The 19825-nt window shown below is 52.3% G+C and overlaps 1 protein-coding gene across 10 annotated transcripts in view; it reads left to right on the forward strand.

Annotated features, from left to right (window-relative positions):
• The window catches only part of Dlgap4 (DLG associated protein 4), a 150731-nt gene that overhangs the window by 41395 nt on the left and 89511 nt on the right, over positions 1–19825 (forward strand). For all 10 annotated transcript variants that reach the window (XR_003952548.1, XR_003952547.1, XR_003952549.1 and 7 more), the window contains exon 2: positions 9772–9956. The gene's annotated coding sequence lies outside the window, so the exon portion shown is untranslated. The remainder of the gene's footprint in view (positions 1–9771; positions 9957–19825) is intronic.

The raw sequence follows: 19825 nt of genomic DNA on the forward strand, positions 1-19825 counted from the left end.
AGCTCCCCGGTGGTGCTGGGTGAGAGAGCGGCTATAGCGGGGAAAGGAAGATGAACTCTGCAGTCTGCAGAGCAGGCATGAGAGTATGGACCAGACAGGGCAGGGGTACTGAGCATGGCCAATAGGATCTGTATTCTCCTGTTCATTTGCATGTATTCAGCATGTGTGTGGTGAGCACTTAGCCCACGGTAAGTGCTGGCCCTGGGAGCTGTGGAGAAAAAGTCAGATGTGGTCTTCTCTGGAATAGGCTTCATGGTCAGAATGTGAAGTGGAGATTTTCATGGAAAAGCTGTGAGTCTCTGCCTCCAAGTGACAGGCTCCCAAGTAAGTAATAGCTTAAGGAAGATGGAAATGTGCTTCTGCACCACATATGAGTTTCTTCCTCACAGATGTAGGGAGAGGGCCATCCTGTGCTAGCTGACTTCTTATCCTGTGACCATGAGGTCTCTACAGACATAACTAAGGCCACCTGGCAATAGAGTGGCATCCAGAAGGGCCACCTCAGGAGATGCTTACCCTACTGACCCTTGACAGTTGTGAAGAGCAATGTGTGAAGCCAGCAGCAGGCTGGGGAGGGCAGAGCTCTGTGCTGGCCAGCAGCTGAGCCAGCCGCTCCCAGGGGAGACACCAACCTCTCTGGATCCCCAAGGCCCCAGGCCTCCAGTCCAGTCCCTGGACTCTGCCTGGAGATCTTCCATTCAGTATCCTACCTTCTTAGTGTGTCCTTAGTGACTTCCATGTTGGCTCACAGGCCTGCCTGGTACTTCCCTGGCCTGGACATGATGGCATCACCCTCTGGAGGGCGCCCTGGAGGCACCCTTCCCTGGGTACTCCAAAAAGTGCGGCCAACAGGCTGGCTGTCTAAGTACTCCTCCTGAGATTTCACAGATGCACACCTTGCAGCACAGTTGCCCATGGCAGCCGATCCCCACTCTGCTCCAGGCCATTGGTTTCTTCCTGTCTCTGTAATTGTGCCTTTTCTCGAAAGGTCATATAAATAGAAGCATGGAGCGAGATATAATCTGGTGTCTAGCTTCTGGCACTCAGCTGAAAGTTTTGGCCTTCATCTCTACTTTTTGAGCACACTGGATCTTATCCCTCTTAAGTGCTGTGCTCTGTACTATCCCATTCCATCCTGGGTGGAGAACTCGAACGTTTTTAGTGTGAGGCTAAGATGGGCAGTGCCGTTGACCCGTGCTTCTCTGGTCACAGGGGACGCCAGCCATGGCACAGCTGAGCGGTGGAAGAGGAGATCTGTGTCTGCCATGGACAGAGAGCTGCTTGTCCTGCAAGCCTGGGATGTTTGCCACTGGCCCCTAAAGAAGGGTTCGTTGGACTGTGTTATAGCTGAAAGTCAAAGGCTCCATGACTCTTGCCCCCTTCTCATCAGAATCAAGGGCTAGAGGCTGCTCCCTATCGCATCCTTGCCCTATGGGCCACTACAACTGGAATCTGAGTGGTTTCTGTAGTCTTTTTAAAGTGTGAGTGTGTGTGCGTGTGCATGTGTGTGTGCACGTGTGTACAGAAATGTGTGAAGGCCAGGGCTTGATGTAAGTGAGGTGTCTCCTTCAATCACTGACTGGCTAGACTAGCTCCCCGGTGAACTCCAGTGCCTATACACAGACCACACCCCCTCTGTCTATGTCTCTGTCTCTGATGTGTCAGTCTCTGATACACACACACACACACACACACACACACACACACACAGCTCTGAGGTTACAGACATACACTGCAGTGCCCAGCTTTTACATGGCCTTTTACTGACTAAACTATAAGTCATCTTCCTAGTTTTTGTTGTTGTTGTTGTTATTGTTATTGTTATTGTTTTTTCTATTTCCTTATTTCTTTGAGACATTGTTTCACTATGTAGCATTGGCTGTCCTGGAACTCACTCTGTAGACAAGGCTGGCTTCAAACTCAAGAGATTTTTCCCCCTACCCTGCATTTGACACCATCACCCAGCTGTTTTTGTTTTTGAAACAGAGTCTCGAGTATCCCAGGGGGCCTTGATTTTGAGGGGAGGCTGAGAATCACCTTAAACTTCTGATCCTCCTGCTTCCAGCAAGTATACAGCTCCATGCCTGAGAGCTGGAGTCCAGGGGACTCAGAACGTTGCTCATTGCAGTCACTCCACCAAGCCCTTTGACTGGCCTCTAGAGACCAGTGTCTCCTGACTCAGACCCTAGATAGAGCACCTTCATTCCATCCTCCCTATTCTCATCACCACCTCCAGTCTGTCCTGCTGAGCCATGAGTTGCTTATTTTCCACAGGAAACCCACCAAGTGCTTGGGTCCCCACTGCCTACAGGGAAAAGGCCAGTCTCTGAAGGCTTGGCATGACAGGACCTTCTAGATCATTGAGTCCCCTGCCTGTTTTTCCATGCCTGTTCCCCTCCTTCCCTGGAGTCTACAGGCTAGCTCCCCACTTTGTAGAAGGATCCCAAATGTGGCATACCTTCTTCCTGCTTGTTTCTCACCTGCCTGCCCAGTGCCTTCCTGTGGCTCTTCCTGGGCCCAGTCCCACCCCTATGCTGGCTGCTAGTCCCACAGCTCTGGTCTACTACCCATCACTGTGGACTGCGATGTCTGTTTACGTATCCACCACCCCCATAGGATTGGGTGTTCCAGGGACACTGCCTGCCTGACTCATCTTGTCCTCATTGTGGCCCAGTTTGGGGCCACGTTCGGAGTAGGAGCCCAAATGTTTGTGTGCAGGGCACTGTGTTCTCTGTATTTGCGCCAAAGCCCTGAGGACTTGGAGGAGGCTTCGCAGGGGTGGGGTGGCCATGAGGCAAAAACCGGATGAGAATGCATCAGAGTGCTAGGTATGAAGGGCCACGGCACTGCACAGTGGTCCTGCTCCCTGCAGCCTGCCTTGGCCCCTCCAGACCCCACACTTGTCTTAAACACCAGTGTAAGGCGCACCCCACCACCACCACACTGTTCTGTGAGAACAAAGACAAGCTGGCTCTCGTCCACACCTGGCCTAGGATAGGAGGCTGCCAGCTGTTTCTTGAGTGACCTTGGGCTAAGAAGAGGGTGTGGCTTAGCCTTGGGTTTGAAAGCCAGCCAGTGGTTCATGATGCGACTTTCTAGCAAGGTGACAGTGTGTTTAGTGCACTGTGAGCGTCCTGAAAATGGGGTCTGAGGCTGTGGTGCCAAAGATCACCCAGTCCTGAGCCAGCAGGAGAGTCGGGACAAGCCGTGTACTGTTGTCAGACTTTATAGATTTGGTTCTGCAAGGCCAGCGTGCCGTGGTCCTGTGTGGACAGCCTGCGTCAGAGTAGTTCTGTTGCATCCAACGTCCTTCACACTTGGAAATTGTGCATCCAAGGGATGTGGAATTTGATCACAAGGGATACTTCTAACTCTGGGGGAGAATCCTTGAGCCCAAGTGTGACTCATGGGAGTTAGCTCCTGCCCAGGCATTCACTTGCCATGTAAACCCTGAGGCCACCCAGTGCCCCCCCGCTGTAGAATGCGTGACCTGTATCCTTCAGCACTGTAGAGAAGAAGCAGGGGCCTCAGGAGCAGTAAAACGGGTCAAGATCTGCTGTGGCTGCTGACAGGCCTTGTTCTGCAGCTGCGAGAAGTGACAGGTGTCCAGGTCAGACCCTCAGAGGGGAGCCTCCTGACCTGGCTCCAGCTCCCATTTCCAGCTCGGAACAACTGCTTCTGCTTCTCCAAATCAGGAGTGATGGTTGGTTCTCACAGCTATTGGACATGGGGCTGGAACTATGGCCAGCAGGTAAGACTGGCTCAGGGCAGGAGGCAAGGAAGGATTGGACAGAGCTTAGAACCGATGCTGCCTTCTCTTCCTCATCCTGGGCTCTAGCCAGTTCGCTGCATCCTACACAGACACAACCAAGCCCCACCTGCCACTGAATGTGGAGTTAGCAGCTAAGGCTCAGTGGCGCCTCCTCTGGGCAAAACGTCCCGCTGGCTGCCAGCTGCCTGGTGGGTGTTCACAGTTCTTCAGCCACCATCCTAGCCACGCTGCTTGTGCGCTGAGACTGTCAAGACCTTCAGTGCACTAAGATATTTTGAGAGAGGGAGAGAGTGCATTTGCATATCTTTTATTATAGTGCATTGTTATAATTCTGCTTTATTATTAGTTATTGTTTTTAATTTCTGCTCTGCCTACCTCTAAGTGAAGCTTTATCACAGACGCGTGCACAGGACTAAGCGTGTGATCAGTGCTCTCTGAAATTTGGGGTCTTTACTAGGGGGGGGAGTGTTTCTGGATGTCTCCCTTGGAAGGGGAGGAGGCCAGAGCAGCCACTGTGCTGGGACATGGGCTGTGACTCCCACATCAGACCCGAGTAAGAGATATTCCCATTTCACAGAGGTGAACACCATCAGTGGCTACCAGGTGGAGCTGGATCTGACCACAGGGTGTGTGCCTCCAGAGCTCATGCTTGAGAAGTCCCCATGTCTCACTCGGTCCTCTGGGTACCTTTGGAGTCCGCCATGGTGGACCCTTCCGTCCTGCCCTCTGCCTGGTCAGGTTCCACCGCCACCCTGTACCACAGGCCTCCTTCTTTATGTCTGTGCCTGTTCAGCCCTGTGGCTACACAGGTTTCCTTTCTCACAGTCCCGCTCTTGAGTAAGAATCGTGAGACAAAGGATGGGGTCTGTGTTAGTTTTCATACCGTAATGGCCCATGAAGGAGGCTTTCGTTATAATGGTGGCTTTGTAGGTGGGCTATGCGTATCTAGTGACAGCTGGGATGGACCAGTAGACTAGGGGCAGGTAGTTTGGTGATGAGCGCTGGCCCAATGGCTTGTGTTCCAATGCTCTGAGGGAGATACGTAGTAGAAACAGAAGAGGTGGTAGTCTGGGAGTCTTGGACCAGAGGCGGGAAGCAGACTTTGTGAAGGAATGGGCGGGAAGGAGTTGGGATGGTGCCTATGTTTCTGCTTCAGGGACTCCGGTGACATCATGGGGAGAAGTAGACAGCAAGGAGGGGGTGGGGCACGTTTGGGTGTTTGGATGTGTCCCGAGGAGCCTGAGGCGAGGCTAGGAGGCAGCGGGGAGAGGGGCTTGATGGAACAGGCTGAGGAACCTAGGCTTTGGGGTGAGGAGGGATTTGGGAGGTCAGTGTTCGTGTTATTGCACTAAGCTGTGCAGGCCAGAAGGCCTTGGCCTTGAGGGAGAAGGCCTGGGACAGAGGGAGCCAGGCCAGCAGAGGAGAGCCTGGGACAGGAGGAGCTATCTAGGCTGCTTTTAGAAACCACGTTCCCATTTCAAGTTTATTGAGCTGAAAGCTCCCATGTAAGTCTGTTTTGCAAATTGAATTTTTGGACAACAAACAGTACTTTAACTGCCTGGGATGGGAAGGCCAACAGCTCTGGGCAGGCTGGCCAAGTCCTGTCTGAAGGCCCTTCTCCCTCTGACCTGGAGTTGCAGAGGACTTGACCTTCTAGCTGTGGCATGAGCCTCATTCCACTCAGATCTTAAAAGGATCCTTCCACAGAATTGGGTGTGGGAGGGAGTGGGGCCACAGGAGGGAGTAGTGCTTGGAGCAGAGGTGCTGGACCAGCAGGATGGCTTTAGGGATGGGGCTGTGTCTTCAAAGCATGGGTGGAGTTTTTATGTAGAAGATGAGACACCACGAGAAGGGGCAGAAGAAACCCTGGCCACTTGGTGCTAGCCCAGGAACAGGTGATGAGGTTAAAGAATGGCAGAAGGGGTTAGGGGCCGGGGCTGGGGCCGGGGCCAGGGCTGGTCACAGGATGTGAGATGGAAGCTGGGCAGCCCACAGTTGCTGTAGGACCTCTGAGGGGTAAGGTCGGCTGGAGAGAAATGCCACGATTGTGAGAGGGGAGCAGGGGGAAACCCAGAGCCTGTCAGGGGGTCAGTAAATATCTACTTACCCTTGGAAATAATTGCTAATAGTTAACCTTTGTGGATCAGCTCCAAAAGCCAGCTGCACTGGGTGTGGGACCCAGAGAGAACTCAGAGATCTCTGACTTGGGATGGGGGCAGGGCATCTTGTAGGAGGGGCCAATAAGCTGCGAGGCCCCTTGGGTAATGACACTGCAGAGAATGGCAAGCCACAGCCTGGGTGATAAAGCTTAGATACTAAGGATGTTCAGGGGAACGGCCAGAGAATAACAGCATCCTTTATTCTGCTGTGCCTGGGTGGGGTCTTCGAGTCACCTCTATCTTAGATATCAGCAACTGGACACACAGAAGTTAAGAAATTTGCCCAGAAGACCGAGCAGGCCGCACCTTTCAGCACTGTTAACACTAGGGAGGCAGAGACAATCTGATCTTTTTGAGTTCGAGGCCAAACTGGTCTACATGGCAAGTTCCAGGCCAGTCAGAGTTACACAGCGAGACCTTGTGTCAAAGCAAAACAAAAAAATATGAAGAAGGTTGCCCAGGGCCACCCAGCAACCAAGAACCTGTTTGGTTAACACTTCTCACTGTGGGGCTCTACTGCCTGCCATTGAGCAGTGTGTGGGGACGCCTGGCTCACTCACCCAGTCAAGCAGTCGGTGCCAGAAAGGTGTGAAGGAGGCGAGAGAAGAAGGCTTGAGGACGTCTGGGCCTCCAACGTGCAGGGCAAAGGAAGAGCAAAGGCCTTGAGGCAAGCGCATACCTGGTGTGTCTAACAAGAGCGAAGGCCAGTGGGCTGGCACAGAGGGAGCAGAGGGGAGTGGGTGCTTCCATCAAGGTGACGCAGGGCTGCCTGTGGTGCCGAAGGGTCCTGTGCTCTTTTTTACCTTTTTTTTTTTTTTAATTTTTATTTATTATTATATGTAAGTACACTGTAGCTGTCTTCAGACACACCAGAAGAGGGAGTCAGATCTTGTTACGGATGGTTGTGAGCCACCATGTGGTTGCTGGGATTTGAACTCTGGACCTTTGGAAGAGCAGTCGGGTGCTCTTACCCACTGAGCCATCTCATCAGCCCGGGGTCCTGTGCTCTTACTTGAGGTGAAGTGAGACCCTGGAGATGTTAGAGCTGAGGAGAGGTAAGATCCGACTTGAGTTCTCCTCTGACAGCTCTCTGGTTTCTGTGTCTGGGAGAAAGAATTAAATAATAATAATAATAATAATAATAATAATAATAATAGAGGACCAGGGCCAGCATGGAGAATCCAGGTAAGGGCTGGAAGTTACTGTGTGTGTGGCAGTACAGCTTATTGTCACATGGCTGCGGGCCCAGAGCAGTGACTTAACCTGAATATGAGAAGGGAGAGGTGTCATGAATGAACCCAGAGTTTGGGCAGCGGTGGCTGGAAAAATGGGCTTATGTGGAAACAGCTCCGGAGGAATGCTTAATCAAGAGCTCACTGCCATTATGCCTGCTAATCCCTGGCTCCCTCCCTCCGGGGTAGGGATTGAGATTCGCTGTAGTTAGGTGACCTCCTCAGGATCACATGGTTAGAAGGGCGTGCAGCCCCAATCTGGAACCAACTCTGCACACTAGGGTTTGTAATTCTCATTTAACATTCAGTTAGTAAAGGGCCTACTAGATGCAAAGTGCCACACTGAACGCCGTACCTATGGGTGAGGTGAGCGTGCTCTAATCTGGTGGCATCCCAGTCAGAAGGAACAGCATTAGTGAAACTAGACATGAAGCCTGGGTCAGACAGTGTGTTCAGCAGTGGGAAGGAGACACCCGAGAGGTCCTGGGGCCAGTGGGAACCCAACCAGTTAGGAGTCGGGTGGCTTTCCAGAAGCACATAGACCTCTGAGACAGAGGCTCCCAGATTACAGATGGCCACCAGGAAGTTCTGTGGTGTTATTTTCAGAGGCTCAGGATGGCTTTAACAGAGTTACCAAGTGAGTCGTAACTCACGTGCCCTGTGATTCGCTCATGAAAGTGTCCTATTAGGTGGCTTTTAGCTCATATCCAGAGGGCTGTGTCTATCACCACAGTCCATTTCAGAACCTCTTTATTGCCCCATAAACTGCTCCCTCCTGCCCCTCAGCTCTCACCCTGCCAGAGCCCTTGGCAGCCTCCACTGGACTTGACTCTACTTTCTATCTCTACAAAGTCAAAGCCACCTGCGACAGTCTGTGTCTGCAGCACTGGATAGGATGAGGCCTGTTGTATGGGACTTCCTTATCTTTGCATTGTATGTAGATGGTCTGTGTTGAAAGCCCAAGACTTAAATAGTGTTACACCAGCAGGGGCCGAGGGCCTACTACCCACCTTAGAGAAGAGAAAATGAGTGGTGGGGGACTTACAGCCTTCCCTCAGCAGGCGAACTTGGGGACTTCAAGGGGCCTTAGAGCCCTCCAAGTCAGGATGCTTGCCTCTGCTGTTGCCTCTCCCTTCAGCCATATGCCGGGTGAATTTGGCTCCAAGTGATAAGTTGGTAGGAACGGCATCTTCCCAAGCTGTCGCACTGAGTGTGTGGTGGATTTCTACACCCCACGATGCACACAGAGGTCTTCCAGGCACACGTCTGAGTGTGTGTCCATCCACTGAAAATGAGTCCCATGCCATCTTTCCTACTACCAGAGCCTTTGCTGGTCCTGCGTGTTTTTCTTGACGGGGGACACGCTTCCTCAGGGAGATGGGCTGCGTTGTCCTAGAACCAGAGGTCAGGGTTAAAGCTGCTGCCTGGGAGCAGAGATCAAAGGCGTGCCAGGGCTGAGGAGGTTTGGGGACACCCACATCAGGAGTCTTCCTCCTGCCCTGCCATCCTGTGTGCCTCAATTTCTTACTTTGAAAAGGAAGGAAAGTCTGTTGCACACATGACAGTGTGGAAGCTGGTGTGTGGGAGGTACCGTTTCTGGGCAGACCCCGGGGGACAGTGTGAGACCTCGGGGGACAGTGTGGGAGAGTATCCTCAGGCCTGGGATAACAGATGAAGCCGGTGAGCCTCCCAACTCAGCGCACCCTTTCCTGCTTCTTCCTGCGGTGAACTGGTCCCTGTGTCTCTTCCCAGGACTTTGTGAAGGGGCTAAGTTCACACCCTAGCCTAGCTGCTCAGATTCTGACCCTCATGCCAATGATGCCTTGGTTTCTCAGTCTCAGTTTTGTGGCCTGTAGGATGGGAGGGCAGAGGGGGATCCTCTGAGGCCTCTGGGTCAGCTAGCTGCCTTCTGGGTAGGTGTGCAGCAGAGAGTCTACTTCCCATTGACCAGGCAGAGTGGCTCGGGGAACAGACACTGCTCAGGCAAGGGACTGGAGATGCCGGGCATCCCTCTGCTCTCCCAGGGAGTCACTCAGGATGCAGGGACAGGAAGGGAACACCTCCCAGGGTGTTCCCCAAGGCAGTACCTTCTGCCAGCATCCTTCCTGCATCATCTTCTCAGACCTCCTAGCAGGTTCTAGAAGAGTATTCTTAACAAGAAGAGAAACTGAGACTCAGAAAGAGGGAACCACCTATCCATTATCTGAAATGAATGAGAGGCCAGGCTGAGATCTGAACTCCCAGTTGTGTGACTTTGGCTCCTCTCTCGACTTCCCTCCTGAAGTGGAAAAGAGGGAGGGGCAAGAGGGAGGAGCAAGCTGAGGAAGGGCTGGGGAACTGCAGCTTCCCCCACTGCTGGCTGCTGCAGGGATTCTGTGGGTGGTGGGAAAGGCATTGTAAATATACATGACATGCAAATCTACCTCTAAAAACAACGTAGGCCTCCCATGAGCTGGGGGTGCCAGGGTTCTCTGGAAAATACAGCGTTGCACAAACACTTGGGTTTCTATGACAACTATGCCGACTTGCCCCCTCCCTGGGGCTAGTTTGAAGGTCTCAAGGTGTGGCACTCATCTCTGGCTAATCAATGTTCCTCTTGTGTCTGCAGACACGGGTGCCGCCTGCCTTCTGCTTGGAGCCTGGTGACCCCCCTGTGTGACCAGGGCCCAACCCAGACCTCTGATGGAGTGCTGGAGGGATGTGTGTGGCAGTCCTCAGTCCCACTCCCGCTTCTGAGGTGTCATCTGCAGCAGACTTCCCGGCTACCTTTCTCCCTGTGCACGTGGCTCCTTGGTAAGTATAGCCACAGGCCTGAGCATCTCACCTTCCACTGTGCTTGCCTGTTTTGGGAAATGCCCAGCCCTCCCACTGCCAGCACCCACAAGCTGGCAGAGGGACCTCTACAAGAGTGATCCTGTCTGGGCACAATTACAGTTTAACCAGCTGGGTATACCCCCATCCTCCCGACAGCTCTGGAGGTGGGCCTGGTGAGATGCCTGTTTCCCAGGGCACTGCCCCAGTGGGGGAAAGCCCTTGCTGAGGATGGACGTCGGCAAACCCAGCACTGTACATTCCAAATGCCACACCCAGGGCTGGGGCAGGTGCCCAGCACAGGCTTGGGAGGAGGAGGGAGCTTGCTGCCGGCTGTGGCGTGACGGGGCCCACAAGAACACGTTCTTACTCCTCCTGCTCCACCTGCCTAAACTCACACAATGAGGTGCCAGGCTCAGCCTTATCTCTGACTGTCCTTCCACACCCACACTATCTTCACAAAGCCTGGTTCCTCCGTCATCCTTCCCACAGAGCAGGGACAGCCACCTCAGGCCCACATGGTGCCAACCACAGCGCCTGGCTCATTTATCTCCCTGTTCTCACACAGTCTCCCCTACCCCAAGGTTCTGTTGGTGTGACATGTCTAGTTCACACGTGAGGTAACCCAAGGGTCCCCCAGACACGGTTCAGTCTGGGTTGAAGGTCTGCCTTCTTGAGTGCCCTCCGTTTCCCAGAGTCATGGAAAAGGGTGGAAGATGTGGGAATCCCTCATGAGGACCCAGGAACTCATCAGCCTTCTGGGGTCCCAGGGAGCTGCTCTAGTATCCCTCAGCATGGTGCCAACCCCTTTGCTTCCAACTCTACCACCTGCCAACAGCTGCCAGCTTCCTTGATGAGATGCTCATAAGAACGAAAAGACTGGTAAATATGCATAATATGCAAATATCGAGGATAATATAAAAACCCGAGAAGTTCACTGTCAATAATGGATGTCTTTGAGAACTACACGCTGCACACTTGTGCGGTGCCAGCCTTATTGTTAGTAACTGTGAAAGGGCCCCCATTAATTACTACCCACCCCCAACCCGGTTCCCCCGGCCTGGCCCCGGGGTCTGCTGTGGCAACCAGAGACACCTGTTGCGTTTGGCTGAGAAGCTATCACCACAGAATCGATGAGGACATGGTGGTCTGATAGCAGGGGGGCGGGGGGGGGGGGCTTCAGCAAACATGCTGGGTTTGCCCAAGGCAGGCTGGGGTCTCCCTGAGGACAGCATGTGAGTCTCAGGGCCAGCCTGTGAGGCAGTGGGTATTTCTTGAGCAGTTACTACGTGTCTGGCATTTGGTGAATGCCTGGCACGATTCCGCATCTCATTTCAACTCCCCAAGGCTCACAGAGGGCTTAGCCTCTCCTGCTGATGAGCACTGCTCTGAGGCCTCCTCCGCCCTAGGGCAGATCTGGAGGCACAGCTGCCATCGCTCACAGCCCCCTTGTGTGTGGCCCAGTGACGGAGAAGGGATTCCTTGGCACTGGCAGGGAGCAGCCGTCAGGATCACGTGGAAAGATGGAGGCCGGGGTGGCGCGAGGGAGGTGTTACTGTTGCGATTTTGCTAACAAGCTGGTTATTTAAGGAACTGGGAAGCTCTGAGGGAGCCTCTGTGCCTGGGCAGAGGCGGCTGGGAGGACAGGGTCCCCAGGGAATTGAGGTCAGGGGAGCCAGCCACAAGCACTGATCAATAGATTGATTGAGTCTTGTTCACTTACTGACAATAGTAACAGCATCACGAAAGCCTGGGGAAAAAAAATCCACTGTGTCAGAGAGGACCTGTGAGCTGGGAGATGCAGGGGCCTGTAGGGCAGCAGAGCTCTGTTTGCTGGCCTGGGGGGTGGGGCACAGCCTTGGCTACTGGTCACTTAGCACACTGGACTTTTTGTCTTGTGAATGTTCCTCGTGGTAGTAGTGTATGTCACAGTAAATGACACCCCCCCAAAATAAAATCCAGCTCTAACAATAACAGCTACCATTTATTTATTAATTATCAGGCTCCTTACTAAGAAGTTTCCTGTTGTACATACGTACGTATGTACATACATATGTATGTATGTATATATGTATGTATTTTATTTATTTACTTATTTGAGGCAGGATCTCTTTATATATACTTCAGCCTGACCTAGTACACACTATGTAAACCAGACCAGCCTGAAACTCAAAAGATCCTCTTGCCTCTGCCTCCCAGGTGCTGGGATTACAGTCATGCGCCATCATCCTACCTGGCTTATTTATTTAATTTTTCTAGATGGAATCCAGAAGCGTATATGTGGTGGGCAGGCGCACTACCACCCCAGCCTGCCATTTAGCTTTTTTTTTTTTTTTTCATTGCATCAAATCTTCACAGATTTTATTTTACTCCTTGTAGGGAAGGGGCAAGCCAGGCTTACAAGGCAAAGCTCTTTGACATATGCTTAGAGGTAAGGCGAGAAACCAGACAGGAACTCAAGCCTCCAGCACAGCGAGGGGCTTAGGAGCTATGCCAGCCAGAAGGTCAGGAGCCCTCTGTCTGACTCTGCTGCGTCTGTCATGCCTCTTGCGTGTTTGAGGTGTGAGAAGCTAAGCAAGTATCATGGCATGGGCAGCTATGAGGGCTAGGACCCTGACAAGGGCCAGTGTGGGGCATTGGCTCACTTAACAAATGCTCCACACAGGAGCAAGGCATTGCAAAGGGACAGCTGGGGAGGGGCAGCAGAGGACTCGGAGCTCATTCAAAGTAAAAAGAGGTCATGCAGAGGAAGCAGGTCTCTAGCCCAGTGCTTCTCAGCCTTACTAATGCTGCGACCCTTTAATACAGGTCCACATGTTGTGATGACCCCAGCCATAAAACTATTGCACTGCTATGGCATAACTGTAATTTTGTTACTGTTACAAATCATAATGTAAATATAATAGACAGGTTATATGATATGTGACCCCCACCCCCTAAGAGGGATTTCAACCCACAGGTTGAGAACCACCACTCCAAACTCACTTCCTGCAGGCCTACTATATATTGAACCTATCATCTCGTCAAGCGCAGAACGGTCCTATGGAATTAGCTGGGCACCTGATGGGCCTGAAGTCTGGAGAAGAGACTAGGGTAAGACTCCACAGTCTCTGTTGGTGAAGTGACAGCAACCTACTCCTGGGAATGATAAACAGGCTGGACCTGGTGCTGAGGTCCCGGGCAGAGCTTGAGCTGCTCGTGGCTAGGACCAACCACACTCAGGGAGAGCAATGTGCCAGCCAGTGCTGGGGACAGCCCTAGAGCATGGCCTGCAGAAGTCTTTCCGAGGCCTGAAGTCTTTCCGAGGCCTGAAGCTGGCAGCCCAGTCTTCTCTCTGGGCACCAGCCCCAGAGGCATCCATACATTCCCAGGAGGTTTATTGAGAGCAGTCAGACACGTTTATACTCCTCCCAGAGCGTCCAAGCTTGGGGAAGGACTGATGTTACACAACCACCCACATAAACAGAGGGAGAGGAGTTGGGACCAGTGAAGTGCAGTGGATTAACAGCCCAGGGCCACACTATGACACAGGACTGCCAACAGGACACACATCAGTGCGCTGGGTAGTGTTGCTGGTAGTAGCAGGGCAATTGGGAACAAGCCACTTGTCCTTCTCTAGGGGACTAGTTAAATCTGTTTGCTGCAGCTGTACAGTGGCGCCTGCTGCGGCTGTTAGAAATGGGGCCGGGATCTAAATTTACTGTTGCAGAAAGAACTTCATAGTGTGGAGTTTAAAAAAAAAAAAAAAAAAAAAAAAAAAGAGGTTATAAGCCAGCATGGGTAACATGAGGCCATTTTCATCAGACTTGTGAGTTTACAGAGCTGTTCCCAGAGCTTCCCTGGTGCATGCAGACCTAAGGGGTTGGGAAATCAGATTGGGCTGTGCCTCATTTCTATTCCTTCTTGGCTGTGTGACCTTGGGCAAGTCACTTGCCTTCTCTGGGAGCGCAAAACAAAGAGAGAGAAAGCATCAGAGAATGTTGACCTGGACAGAGGTAGAATCACACCAGGGAGATACCGCGGGTGTTCAGTGCCACTGTGTAACACTGCATCCCCCAGCCACTGCACCCGCCAGCCTGTGCATCCCCCAGCCACTGCATCCCTCAGCCACTGCATCTACCAGCCTCCGCAGGTCGCCTCTTTCCTTAGTCACGGAGATGACACCCAAGGAGGACAGCATGGCTCTGTGCACAGGACCAACAAAACCCCAGATCAGCACCCCCCACCCCAAACCTCAGCCACTCCCCTTGACCTACTAACCTCCCCCACCAGTCAACACTGTCCCCAGAGAGGCTGCTGTTAGGGACATGTTGGCCCTGGAGCCTCCACTAACCCTGCCTGGAAAGACAGGCTGTGCCTTCTGGACGCTCAGAACCTTAAATCCCAAGTGGAGAGACTCTAGCTGAGGAAGCCAAACTTTCCGAGGCTCGGGGCTCTCCGTCATGAATAATCCGACACATGCAGACACGGGCACTTATTTCCCCAGCAGCCTCACCGCGCTGCCCTTGATGATGGTGATAAATTAGAAACTACCCAATTATCTGTCTGTGAGAGATGGTTAAATAAATTCCATCCAGTGGCTGACGGCATTCTCTGTGCTGTGGAGACAGCACTGTAGATCTGTCCTTGTTGACATGGAAACGTGTCCGAGGCAGGTTGTTGAGGGAAAAATAGAAGATGTAAAAAATAGGAGGTTAAGCATGGGGGCTGTCAAGATGGCTAAGTGGGCAAAGGCACTTTCCACCAAGACTACTGACCACCTAGATTCAAGCCGTAGGATCCATGTGGTAGGTGGAGATAGCTGACTACTAAAAATTGTCCTCTTACACACACACACACACACACACACACACACAGCACACACAAATCAATAAACAGATATAGTTTTTAAAATGGTACATTGGTCTCTGTTCAAGACCAAGGCCAACCTGGTCTATATAGTAAGTTTGAGATTAGCCTGGTTTACATAGTAAGTTTGAGGCCAGCCTAGTCTACATAGTTGGAACAGCCAGGGCTACATAGTGAGACCCTGTTCTGGAAAAAAAAAAGTTTTTAAATGGTGCATTGTTGAAAGATCCTTAGCTTTGGAGTCTTATCTGAATGCTAGGCGAGAAGGGACTTAGATAGCCACTGATTTTTCAGTAGAAAAAAAATATGTATATTCATTCCCCTGGTCAGGGACATGTCTGGGTCTGGAGAGATGGTCACTAAGTCATTCATGGTGACATCCTCTGATGTGAAGCAAGGGGTGGGCTCTAATTTAATTTTTACTTATTTCATTCCGGATCCCTGTAGTACAAGTGACAGAAACCCATACCTGCCTTGTAGGGGGAGGGGTGACTCACAACTGTGAAATCCAGGCCCCCCTGGATCCAGAGGCTCAGACAGTGTCACCAGGACCTGACTGAACAACAGTGGATCCTCTGTGTGGCTTCAGCTCTCACAGAGATGCCCTGTGTAAGTGACAAGTTGCCCATCGGAGGAATCAAAGCCACTTCTTCCCAGGCAGCTCAACCCAATTCCCAGAACCAAGACTTGACTCGCGGATGTGGCCACTCCTCAGTCAACTGCTGCTGTTAAGGAGGTGCTCTGTACTCCGATTAGCAGCCTCGACCTATGCATTGCCTCCTAGGAGTAGGGGGCTGATGCCTCCAAGTCAATGGTAGGCCGTAGCCTAGGTGGCCAGTGTGGTCAGAACAGCACAGTTCTCTTTTGGGAATATCTGAATCCCCCAAGACGTGTGACTTTGTTGTTGGTTTTGGGATTTTTGAGATGGGATCTCACTGTAGATCAAACTGGTTTCAAGTTCATAAACTTTCTGTTTCAGCTTGTCTGTCTGTCTGTCCATCCGTCCATCCATCCATCCATCTTTGTTGTTTTGAGACAGTATCTCACTATGTAGCCCAGGCTGTCTTAGAACTCACTATGTAGACCATGCTAGCCTCAAACTCACTGACATCCACCTGCCATTGCCTCCAAAGTGCTGGGATTACAATCTGTGCCATGATATCTGGCACTTGTCTCAGCTTCTTAAGTGCTGGGGTTGCAGGTCTGCGGCACTCCTCTTGGCACTCCTCTTAGCCTGACATGCAATGTTTATAATCAGACAAAACAAGGCAGCAGCCCATAGAGTCCTGAACCCGACGACCCGACCTCAGTGTCAGAGCCGATCAGGCCGCCTTACACTGTGAGTTAGGACATAGGAAGCTTTGGGGCCCCAGAGTCATTCAGGAGCTGCCTCTCTCAAAGACGTCAGACCTGGTTTTGGGAGGGGACTGGGAGCCCACAGAAGATTTGTCTAGAATTGAGAGGAACTAAGAGACTATGCACAGGGGGCAGAGGAAACACAAAAGCCAGCTTGGAAGCAAGGAAGACTTCCTAGAGGAGGTGATGGTCAAAGCACCAGCCAGAGTGCTGGATGAGCACCGTGGGGGTGGGATGGGGGGGTGGGTAGAAGCCACATGTCAAAGGTCCAGGGGCAGGTGCTGGGTACACACCTTCAGATAAGAAGCTTCAGGGCCAGACCACAGGGGCCTTGAATGCTGAGTAGGAGTTTGTATTTCATGCTCCTTGGAAGGACGCTGTGAGAGAAGGGCGGAGAAGGGCGCAGCACTTTTTCTGCCTTAAGCTGGGGGCTCAGTTGGTCAAGACCACAAGTGGAAAAGGAGAGAAGGGACCCGAAGGCCTGTCAAGGAATCCTGTATTTATCACTATCAGGGACACAAGTACCAAGATGCTTCGCCATGGTTTGCATACCTTTAGAGATGGGGAGCTCACTCCTTGTTCCTCCACGATGGGCTAGAAAACCGTGTCATAGGACCAAGTCCAAAATCTTGACAAGACCTGGGAGCTGTCCCCTAAATATCTGGCCAGAGGAGAGGTGGAGGCCTGCCCTTCCAGGTCAAGGCTTCAAGTTGATGGAACTCAGTATCCATGGCCCCTGCTAGGTGTCTGAATGAAGGACAGAAGAGAGAATGTGACTCCAACCAGGTCATACTGTTTAGATCCTGAGACACACATCTGCTGACGCTGCCAGTTCCCCATATTCCCTTGGCACTTTACAAACGAGGATATGGAAGTTCAGAGAGTCACAGGGCAGCAGCACAAGGCAAGTTAGAATCAGAGGCGGGACATGACCCATCCTCTCCCACCTCTGTGCCCTCTTGCCTTCCTTTCTACCCACTCCCACCCCCTTAGGTGGAGCCTGGCCACCTGCTCTACTCAGCCTTTATAATGTTGTTCTGCAAACTCCCAACAGTCCCAGACCATCTCAGATCCCCTTTTAAATCCTCATTGATTAAACATTGTGCGACTACTTTGTTTCTGGTCAAATCATCTGTAGTTTCCACCATGCCCCGTAGCCTCCGCTCACTCACGAGTTCTCACACAGTACGTTGATGATCACCCAGCACGTGTCAGACGCCAGGTACAAAGATGACAGAACAGCCATGCCTCGTGTCTCACCCAGGCAAGGCCCACCTCAGCTAAGGAGAGCAGTGTCTCCCTCCGTCAGTAATGACAAACAGACATGAGAGATCAGAGGGAGGACATGCTTGCTTGGAAATCTCCATGGCCAAAGCAATTGATCTTGTCTCTTTGAGCAAAGTCCTGAGGGTGAGTGTAGTTCTTTAGGAAGAAAAGTGTCACTGGGATGAACCTGGCAGAGCAGCTGTGCCAAGGCTTCACCAACCCCCAGCTGAATGGTTAGCTGCAGAGGAAGGGAGGAGGGGCCAGAGAGGTCAGCTGAGACTGGAGATCTCACCCCCAGTAAGTCCCCTAGGACTGGGGCCTCTCGCTTATTTACCATAGTCAAGGCAGAGGTAGGTAGGTGAGCCAGCTCTCAGTGGGCAAGTGTGTAAGGACACAGTGGGTGGCAGGAAGGGGCCTGGGAGCCTGTCTCTGGTACTGACAGAAAGAGCTCCAAGGAAGGAGACTCTGACTTAGGCCAGGGAAACCTTTGGGATGTAAAGAGCTCTTTGCAGATGGAGTAAGTGGGGTGGTAGTGAGCTCCCTGCCCCTGGGAATATTCCAGCAACAGTTGAACCGTCAACCTGGAAGCAAGTTTGTAGAGTACCGAGACTCAGCTAAGGATGTGGGAAGTCCTTCCCAGCCTAGGTTTCATGTGCTTGCTCCAAACCTCAATTTTCTCATCTGTGATATGGGGATAATAGGATCCCATCTCAGAGTTGGTTGCAAAGTTCAGATGAGACCACCTAAGTCCCACAGATGTGGCCAGTGCTCTATGCATGGTGACTTGCTGTGGCTGATAGGAGCCTTTGGGGTCCTTGTCACAGACTCTTGCTCACTACTCTCAGGACCCACTTTCTGCCCCGTGTGTTGCTGCTGTCTCATCTCCAGCTCCCCCTCCCTGGGAGGTGGTAGGAATTCCAGACCCTTCTGGGCCCCTTTTAGCTCTACTTGAGCAAGAACTGGCAGGTTGGGGCGTCGGGCGCCATCCGCTCCCATATGCTTCCTGCTATTTAGGGGAAAACTCTCCTCGCGTTCCTCCAACCACACGGGCTGACATTTCCAGACAGACGCTGGAACCAGCTCTTTGGAGGATTGGCAGATAAATTTGGCCCAGGCTGTTGGGAAAATCTTGAGTCTTGCTGGGGAATTGGAGCCCAGGCTTGCCGACTTCTGTTCACTCTGAGACTTCTGGGCCTCTCATCCTCTGTGGGGTTGCAGATTAGGGTAAGTCTGCCCAGCTCAACCCTTCCCAGGAGAGTGCCTAGAGGGCCAGGATATGTTGGCTTCCAGCTTTTCCTCAGAGGTAGCAGGAAGGCAGTAGAGACTTCTCTATCACACACCACAGGCCACCTGGGTGTGGCTCAGCTCACCTTGGCAGATGACAGTCAGAATTAGAGAGATCAGAGCTCTAGACACTTCCTGTCTGTGTCATCTCCCAGAGATGGTGCCATTTCTCTGAGACTCTTTTAGTTCATCTGTAAAATGGGGCAATGGTAGATCTGTCTGGTGAAAAAGCTGTGGGGGTTGGGGGTGGGGAGTGCTTGGCACATGCTGCGTGCAGAGGGCTCCACAAATATGGCTCCTTGCCGTCACCGTCATTGCAGGCAGAGACTAGTGACTCAGGAGAGACCATCAGCTTCCCTTCTTCCCTGTAGCTGTGGCTGTGTGGGCAGGCCTAAGGGGGTTCACACTTTGATAAGGGACCCAGTCACAGCAATGTGTGCACAAGAACAGAGAGCTAGAAGTGCCACATGACCATACCACACATGTGTGTATATGCACCCCCACGCCCCCAGCCTGGTGTCTCTTACCCTGTTGGGTCTGGGACACTTATCACTTGGTTCTGCCACTTGGAACTGGAAGGGGAAGGCCAGGCCTACCTGGAGTCCTAGTCTGGGGAGACCAAGTGGCAGCCACAGTAGGAAGCTCTGCGGAAGTGTGAGTAGTTCTGGCTGGCTGGAGTAGAAAGTGGGTGGTAGGAAGACGTAGGCAGCAGTCCCAAGCTTCATTCAGCGCCTCCCAGTGGAGCTCCATGCTGGGCCTCATGCCAGACCTGGCTGGGAGGATAGGGAGGCCTCCTGCCCTCAGGAAGCTCCACATATCATCCATCAGAATCGCTAGCCTCAGCTGCCTGGATGCAGCCAGGGTCTGGTAGGAATGGCAGTCTCCTGGGGGTGGGCATCCACTTGAGGCAAACTGTCAGGGGGCCTCTCTGTAGCCTGGAGAATGGGGTAGGGCCAAAGGACAGAAGCAGAGTGGGGTCACAAGAGTAAAAGAGAACAAGAACCTGACCCTGGGGGCTTGAATACTAGATCAGTCTGAAAGGCAGTTGAGGGCCAGCCAAGATGCTTTCTGCAGGAGAGGTGAGAATCTGCAGGGAA

Source organism: Mus musculus, chromosome 2 (genome assembly GCF_000001635.26).
Source record: "Mus musculus strain C57BL/6J chromosome 2, GRCm38.p6 C57BL/6J".
NCBI lineage: Eukaryota > Metazoa > Chordata > Mammalia > Rodentia > Muridae > Mus > Mus musculus.